Below are 9595 nucleotides of genomic sequence, written 5' to 3'. Positions count from 1 at the left end.
CACATGCTGCGAAGAGATGAAAACGAGATTTGCAGAGAGGCGCTAGATTGGAATCCAGAAGGTCATCGAAGAAGAGGCAGACCCAGAAATTCGTGGCGGCGAAGCCTAGCCGCTGAAATCCGAACTGTCGACGAGAATCTTGACTGGGACCAGGTGAAGACGCTGGCTCCGGATCGTCAACAGTGGAGGTCTTTTACCACGGCCCTATGCACCGGAGGATCGGCGCGGGATCATTAAATAAATTAAATAAATAAAGCTAATTTAAAATTCAAAACGCTTTAAACGATCATTTAAAATTCTAAGCTTTAGCAGAGCTACCTTAAAACTAACATTAGGTTTTGTTGGCCAACGTTTATAAGCACCTCTAAAACTAATCATAAGCTTGCAAAAAACATTAGTTCCCAGCAAACATGAAATAGTGTTAGAAATTATAGCTCAAGTCGTTAACAACTTTACTGCGAATCGTAATTTCTACAAAACATGTGAAAGATCGTAAAAATTGTTACTTGAAATCGGTTTTAATCGGATATGCCAAAAAGTTCTCCATGCTTACAGATTCTGAAGACGATTTCGCTCAGTTTGTTCTCTTGCGCGTTCTTCAAGCGAAAAAACAGCTTTTATGGTCTCTCTGTGATCAGCTCAGTGCAACTAGATAACTATAAAGCATATGTTGAATTTGTAGAGTTAACCAATGAGAGAATCATAAAACATTATCGCTGGCAACTAGAGTGTCTGTCCAGGAAATTTGAAAAATCCGGGAACTCCTGATTCCTGAAAGTCAGTTTCATTTCCGGAAATTTCCGACATGCGTGGAACTATTTTTCTGAAAAAGCTTTCAGAACCATACTTATCGTTTTTTTTTATGTAATAAAAAAAACTCATTGAGAATATGCTGATTCCTGTGACAATAGACATTTTGCAGCCATTTGGTGCATTTTTTTTATTCAAATAGATAAATTTAAAAAGATCAGTATTTCAACACCGCTTTGTTGAACGAAAACCCGCAGCATTTTCCTGAAGTACTTCCGAATTCATTGTGTAATAATTGCAAAAATATTGGACAATCACTTTTTCTGTCGTCTACTACTAAACTTGAAATCAGGAATCAATTGACCGTGCCAAAAAACCCTCGTGTATAAATTTCGACTCGATCGTTGCACAACAATTATTGTCTAAAAGTTAAACCCCTTTCGGTGTCCTCTTATACAATCTTAGATATCTGAAATTGATTGCCCTTCCCTCAAAACTCTCGTGTGCAAATTTTCAAAGCAATCCATTGCATTAAAACGTCAACATTGCTGAAAACAATGAAAAATTAATTAATATAGACGATCCCTTTAGTCGACCCCTAGAAAAACATTAGACATCTGAAATCGATTGTCCGTCCTCGAAAACTACCGTGTGCAAATTTTCATCCCAATCCGATGTAAAGTAACGACGATATTGCAAAAATATGGAAAGGTTAATATGGACGACCCCCTTTGCCGGCTCTTTAAACTGAATTTAATACCTGAAATCCATCGCTGGTCCATTAAAATTCTTGGGTATCAACTTTCATCTAAATCCGATGTAATGTAACGACAATATCGCATTAACAGTGGATAGTTAATATGGCCGTCCCCTGTTTTTAATTTGGATAAGTGAAATCAATTGTTTGTCCCTAATAACTCCTATGTGCAAATTTTCATCCCAATCCGATGTATAAAAACGTCAATATCACTAAAATATTTAAAAGTTGATATGGACGACCCCTTTTGACGGCCCCTTAAACTGAATTTGATACCTCAAATCGATTGCATGTCACGCAAAACTATCGTGTACCAATTTTCATCTGAATACGATGTATAATAACGTCAATATCGCGAAAACAGCGAACAGTTAATATGGACGACCCCTCTGGCTGACCCCTTACCCAAAATGTGACACCTCAAATCAATTGTTCGTCTTTCAAATCAATCATGTGCAAATTTTCAACACAATCCGACGAAAAGTAACGTCAATATCGCGAAAACAATATTGGTCTTGTAAGGACGACCCCCTAAAGAAGGGGTCATCCGAAAATCTGAAAACATTTTTCATCATTCCTGGTCCATGTCAAATTTCAGACCTCTAGCTCTTAAGACGGCTGAGTCTATAGAGGACAAACAAACAAACAAACAAACAAACATACAGAAATTGCTTTATATCTATATATATAAAAATGAATTTCTGTCTGTCTGTCTGTCTGTTTCCTATAGACTCAGAAACTACTGAACCGATTTACGTGAAACTTGGTAGGTGGGGGTATTGGAGGCCGGGGAAGGTTCCTATTATAGATTGGGACCCCTTCCTCTAACATGAAGGGGAGAGGGGCCTCCCAAACAAAAGACATTTTGTTGCATAACTCGAGAACCAATCGAGCAAATGGTATCAAATTTGGCATGGGGTGGTATTTGGGAATGGAGAATATTTCAATGAATATAAGGTACCCCTCCCTCCTCTCAGTGGGGTGGTAGAAAGGGGGGAGGGGGCTACCTTACAATTTTTCATGTAACTCAAAAACTATTCAATATATTGGATCCAAATTTGGCATGGGAAGGTATTTTGATACGAAAAATATTTCAATGATTATTTGAGACCCCTCCCTTTTTGCAGTAGAAAGAGGGAGGGGCCTCTTTAATATTTTTTTACATAACTCAAAAACTTATAAAGCAAATAGAACAAAATTTGTCATGGGAAGGTATTTGGATACGAAAAATATTTCTATGATTATTTGAAACACCTCCTTCTTTTCAGTAGGGAGATATAAAGGGGGAGGGGCCCTCTTTTTAATTTTTCAATAACTCAAATACTAATCAAGCATATGGAATCAAATTGGGCATGGGCGGATATTTGGGAACGTGACATTTTCTAATGATTGTTTGAGACCCCTTCCTTCTTCCAGCGGAGAGAACGGAAAGAGGGAGGGAAGTTCCATACAATTTTTATTGCATAACTCAAGAACTACAACAGCAAATGTAACCAAATTTGGCATGGAACGATATTTGGGTACGAGAAATGCTCCTTTAAATATTTGGTATCCCTTAATCCTTCAAAAAGGTGGATGAAAGGGGGAGGGAGGTCTCCCTTACAATTTTCAGTATAACTGGAGATCTTATCGAGTAAATTTGAACCATGTTTGGCATGTGAGGGTATTTGGATACGAGAAATGTTTCTATTATAAATTGAAGACCCATCTTTTTTCAGCGGACAGATATAAAGGGGCTACCATACATTTTTGAGTACAAAAAATCTTATATATAAAAATAGAAGCGTTTTCTTTGTAATAACATCACGTATAAACGGTTGGTGGGAATGATGTAAAATTTGGTATCCGCGGGTTTTTTGGGTCAGAGATGGTTTGTATAATAGTTTCAAGAATCTCACTTTTTATGGAGGGGGGGGGGGGGGTCCCCATACTAAATCAACTTTAAATGGAAAAGCCGTACAATTTAGTACGATTTTCAAAAAATTCGATTCGCGAGCACGATGATGTTAAGGACGTGTGGATGAAACAAAACAATTATTACGATTTATTTATTCAAAGGAAAAACAAGTTTACCGGGCCAGCTAGTAATCTATAAAGCTTAGTTCTTCAAGAAATGGGACACTTTCTTTTGTTTACAGCTCGTTTACTAATAATCGGTCATTCAAAATTTTTGCAGCATTTTGCTGCCTGTAAAAAGTACTTTCAGACCTATTTTTGTCAAAATTTAAATTTTACGTGTTTTTGAGATATTTACGATGTTAGAGAAAAAGAAAAAAAATAATTTGCACAGTTTTCTTCAAAATCCGTCATTATACAAGTGGATAGCTGACAAAACCGTTGTTTATTTAAAGAGTTATTGTGTTTGATTAGTGAAAATGTATGCAAACACTGTCAAACATGTCCACAACGTTCAAATCAAGCATTGGAGTGAAGCACAGGATCGGCAACTACGATTAGGTGTCATCAGGGAAGTCAAGTCCAATACCAGCATATTTAATTTTGAATAAGCAAAAATCTAAGTGTAGATCGCTGAAATGTCCAGATTGTTTTTAACTTCGATAAGCTGGAAGTGTTGCCTAGTCATGAGTCATTCAAACCTAACTTCAAACAACATTTTTTTGTTAGTTTCAGAGCTCGTAATCTGTATAGCCGGTACCTAGGCTACGCAACAGATGATTTCTGATGAACGACAAAACTTATGAAAAACCCCTTTTCAAACAAATTCCAGCGTTTGAATCCTCTACCATGTCTGTTCGTGGCAAGGTCCATAATATTAAAGTATGTATTTAGTGGTTGTTTTGTAAAAAATATCATGATTTGCTAGAATTCTGCTCCTGTCGAAAAAAAAAACACTTATCAAACGAAAACTTTGGTTTTCGCTGTTTTTAAAGGCCTTAAAAAAGTAATCTTGTAAATACCCTTCGGAACCTTCTATCTAAACTAACCGATTATGTTTAAAGTTCAATCTGATGATGGTTTTACTTCGTTATTGACAGATTTTGCCTCCAGAAATTCCACTAAAACGCTTTAAAATGACTGAAAAATACTTGAGTTCCATTGATTTCGAAACAGCTTGCCACTTAATTGCTCACAGTTACTTTTAAAAGAGAATTATTGGACCAAAAAGTAGCAGAAATTGAAGAAGGTGGATGTAGTCATCTAAACTACAGATAAGACGAGGTTTAAGTTTGAAAAACTGATCGATATCATGACTGAAAAAAGTGTGCGCCGGCCGATGGGAGGTACCAAAAATGAAGAAGACATTTTTCTTTCAAAAAAACGATAAATATTTTTTTTTCAAATTTACCCTCATTTCCCTTATAGAAAGTATTTTGATCAAACAAATGGTTTTTGATATACACGCATTCGTAAGTGTGCCATTGCCAAGATAACTAAGATTTTCTAACCGATTATTATTTAAGTTAAATCTCATGATGGTTATACTTCGTAATATATAAATTTGTCCAGCAGAAATTCTATTTTAAATGCTTTTGAATGTCTTCAAAATAAACCAGTTTTGTTAATTTTGATCTGTGTCCACTTAATTTCCCTTAATTTCTTCAAAAAGAGAAGTATTGAACCAAAAACTAACAGAAATTGAAGGAAGAGTATGCAGCCTCCAAAAAAAAGATTAGACGAAGTCTAAGATGGAAAAACTGATCAATATCATGACTGAAAAAAGTGTGCACCGGTTAATGATAGATACATACCATGCATAAAGTAGACATTTTTTTCATTAATAACCATAAGATTACCTTTACTTGCTTCATAGAAAATATTTCGATCAAACGAATAGTTTTTGAAATACACGCATTCGTTACAGTCCCATTTCTAAATGCACTAAGCTTTAGGAACCAACGAAAAACTGTGTAAATTCAACAATTCCTTCCGATTTATTCGATCAACTTATTGTGCTACTGAATCATATTAAAAAAAATGGATTGAGCAGCAAACTAAATAGCATAATTGATTTTGTAGGGCGATTCGTTGCCAGACTAAACTTGCGCTCTTTGTATTCCTTCAGTATGTGCAAATAAGGTGTCAAATATCGTCCAATTCGTAAAATTCTTATCGCTTTAGCCAGAAATTTAAACTGTGTATGTAGAGGAACTGGAGGTAAGACGCCTACATTAAGAAGAATCTTTAACAACTCGTAAATAAAGAATGCAGTAAATTAAGCAAACAGAAGCTGCTTTCAACCGGTTAAGGCCATGAACTTGGATAATTTTTTAAAAGTTTTTTTGGATATTAAAATAAGAAAATAAAAAGGTAAATTTTACCTTCTTCGCATTTACCTAGCAAAATAGTAAATAGCACCGTTTTCAAATTAACTGATTTAAAAGGTTAATGCTAGTTGGTTCGATTAGTTTCATTAATGAGAATAAGAAAAAAAATCATTCAAAATTGGGTATTTATTTAAGAAATGTATCACCATGAGGCAAGTTTTGCCTTCACCCGGCTCGTGGCAATTTAGCTTCGCGTTCTTCCGACTCACCATGCCCACTGAATCCTCCTACATTGCGTTGAAACATTCATGCCCCTTTCCGTTCGACTAATCCGGTCAGGTTCGGCTTTTCCGGAATGATATCTGGAGGATTACGTGGAATACACCTTGAAGCTTTGTGGCCGATCTGAAACGAAAGTAAAGTATTATGACTGGAACCAGCACAACTAAATGATATCTAAAAAAAAACACTTACCATTCTGTTTTGATTTTCACATAAATATTGGACACGAAGCAAAACTTGTTCCTGAATTACGAAACAGCTAAACCTCAATAAACAGTTTTACCTTTTTTGGATTCTTCTTCTTCCTCGGTGAATTATACCATCCCCCTTATTCTGCGCCGCGCGTGAGGTGACGATAGTCGAGTCACCCGATTCCAGTAATCGCTTTAGGTGAGAAACGTCTTTTAAAATGAACTTTTTGAGTTCTTATCCTAATCTAGTAGTCACCGTGAGGCACAAATCATATGCTCTGTCACATCGGCTTCGAGAATAAGGTGACAAGACTCACGTGACTCCGACTCGACTCGACTATCGTCACCTCACGCGCGGCGCAGAATAAGGGGGCATTTTATCCAGCTCAATTTACTTTAGCTCACTGTGGGGTGAGTTTCAACTCAAAATGGTAAAAGTTATTTTTCGACTTCCACGAGCGTGTACCTTGCCGGTAAATTTTACCTTTTTATTATTTTCCGTGTAGTTTTTACATACCAGTCTCAAAGTCAATGTGTCCCGGGGTAATTCTTTACGGGTGGCCCTAAGAATCATTTTTTTTCATATGCTGTCCCAGAGAACACTTTATATTTTAAACATACAAAGAAACTGTAACGTACCTTCAAATAACCATTAAATATGTCTGATATATTTGAACAATAATTGTCAATCCATCACGTGCAAACATTGCGAAAGAATTATTCAACTGATCGGAAATGAAAATGCTGACTAGAGCTGTTAAATGCATAATTCAATTCACAATTTATTCAACCCTTTAATGCATAGTTTTGATTAAAAACAAAACTTATCAAAATCCAAATATCTCGGAAACGCGTATATATTTTTCAATGATAAAAGTATTCTAGTGATTTGAAGGAATAAGTCCATGGTATTTGTTTTAACGAAATTTAAATGTATGTGTGAGATATTGAACAAAGTATGAGGAAAAAGTGCGAACATCTTTTTTTTTTTTGAAAAAAAGTCGTTTGTGGAAAATCGTTGTTATTTCTTAGATAGTCCAAGTCTAACAATTTTTTTCAATCTCAATCAATCAAAAACACCTTCCTGCACCCAATTAACAATGATTGAAAGAAATCCGCAAATTTGTATTGATATGATTTAAGAATTTCAAAAATTGTTTTTAACTTTATAATACTCAAAATAACGACTTCAAACATTCCAGTTGTGTCATGTTGTCATTTAAACAAATGTCTTCCATTTAAGGGATGATAATTATATCACCAACCAAAAATCTCTAGATTAAAAAAACACCGAAAGGTATCTAAACTTTTTTCATTTCATTTCCTAAAATTTAAAAAAATACAACAGAATTAAATTCAAATTCATGAAGATACAGACAGTTCAACGGTAAAATTCAAAACTTAAAATCGGATTTTATTCAGACTCACAATACAATCAGAGGAAAGGAGGAATTGCAAAATGTATACCGTCAAACGGGGCATCATGCAAAAGCAGGGTTAGATGCAACATTTGTATACCACAACACTCATTCAATTTTTCATTCAATGTACTGTAATAAAGTTATCATTGAATGATAACAAATTGATGATGACATAGTCTTTAACATCGTGAAAAAGTTTTTTAAAGTTTTTGATTCTCATATAAAATTTAAAAAATTGAGCAATAGAAGTACAAATTTTTACATTTTTCGATGCCGTAAAAAACTTTACCTCATATGACGGACTGGCATAATGATATCACCTACAAACTTTATATTGCTTTCATTATCCAAAACCATCACTGTTGGTGTATAAATGATTTTCGGACAATCATCATTTTTTTTAAATAAATATTTTTATGATTCAATTAGCTGTCTGGGGCAAAATGCAACAAAATGCAAATCAGAACTAAATCTCATAAATCGCGTTTCCATATGCTGGGATATGATTGTTTTGCATTATGCGTTTGTTAACATTCAAATTTCAACCATCCTAAGATTTATTTTCATGATTTCAGATAATAGGATATTTTGTAGTATTTTTTACCCCTAAATGTATGCAGCGGATTAACACTTTTTTTCTTAAAAACATTTTTGACAGAAAAAATGTAAAATTTCATTGGAGCAATACGAAAAATTACTGCAATTGGTGCTTTAAGCGTTATGACATCACAAATGTATCAAAAACTCTAAATTTTTAAACGTTTTCATTTGATTTATCATTAATTACCGTCAACTGGGGCAACATGCAACAATTTTCAACTTCAATGGCTAATAAAATCTTAATGCTTACAGATCACCATACCTCTTGTACATCAAAAGTTTTAAGGTTGAGGGGACACCAAACTGACGTAGTCAGAAAAAATATTGCTTTTATCATTTTCTTCTAAATTAAAAAAAAACATGCGATTTTCACCCAACTAAGAAAAAGGGGTAAGTTGCAACAAACTCTGTAATTAATGAAAAATCGAATAAAAACGTTTAAAAATTTATAGTTTTTGATACATTCGTGATGCCATATTGCATAATGCACCATTTGCAGAAATGTTTGGTGTTGTTCAAATTAAATTTTCCATTTTTTCCGGTCAAAATTTTTTTTAAGAAAAAAGTGTTAATCTGCTGCATACATTTAGGGGTAAAAAATTCTACAAAATATTCTTTTAGCTTAAATCATGAAAATAATTCTTAGGATGGATGAAATTTTAATGTTAACAAACGCATAATGCAAAACAATCACATCCCAGCATATGGAAACGCGATTTATGAGATTCAGTTCTGATTTGCATTTTGTTGCATTTTGCCCCAGACAGCTAACTGAATTATAAAAATATTTGTTTAAAAAAATTTAGTGATTAGGTATTCGAAAAATATTTATACACCAACAGTGTTGGTATAGGATAATGAAAGCAATATAAAGTTTGTAGGTGATATCATCAAGCCAATTCGTCATACTAGGCAAAGTTTTTTACGACACCGAAAAATGTAAAAATTTGTACATTTATTGCTCGATTTTTTTAATTTTTTATGACAAGCAAAACCTGAAAAAACTCCTTCACGATGTTAAAAACTATGTCATCATCAATTTGTTATCATTGAATGATAACTTTATTACAGTATATTGAAATAAAAATTGAATTAGTGTTGTGGTATACAAATGTTGCATCTAACCCTGCTTTTGCATGTTGCCCCGTTTGACGGTACAAAGTTTGTTGCAACTTACCCCTTTTTCTTAGTAGGGTGAAAATCGCATGTTTTTGTAAATTTCAAAATAACTGGTAAAACCAATAATTTCTCTGGCTACCTCAGTTTGGTGTCCCATTAACATTAAAACTTTTGATGCACAAGAGGTATGATTACCTGTAAGCATTACGATTTTAGAAGCCATTGAAGTTGAAAATTGTTGCATGTTGC

At 34.2% G+C, this 9595-nt stretch overlaps 1 long non-coding RNA gene across 1 annotated transcript; it reads right to left on the bottom strand.

The window, feature by feature from the left end:
• Window positions 1–5904: 5904 nt before the first annotated feature.
• LOC129751700 (uncharacterized) lies at window positions 5905–6275 on the bottom strand. The gene is made up of 2 exons (XR_008738782.1): window positions 6208–6275; window positions 5905–6138 (listed from the first exon to the last, which is right to left on the bottom strand). It is a non-coding gene; the product is annotated as an uncharacterized LOC129751700 (long non-coding RNA).
• Window positions 6276–9595: the final 3320 nt, after the last annotated feature.

Source organism: Uranotaenia lowii, chromosome 3 (genome assembly GCF_029784155.1).
Source record: "Uranotaenia lowii strain MFRU-FL chromosome 3, ASM2978415v1, whole genome shotgun sequence".
Lineage (NCBI taxonomy): Eukaryota > Metazoa > Arthropoda > Insecta > Diptera > Culicidae > Uranotaenia > Uranotaenia lowii.
Note: the sequence above shows the minus strand (reverse complement) of the source record. Positions and strands in the feature narration are given on the sequence as shown.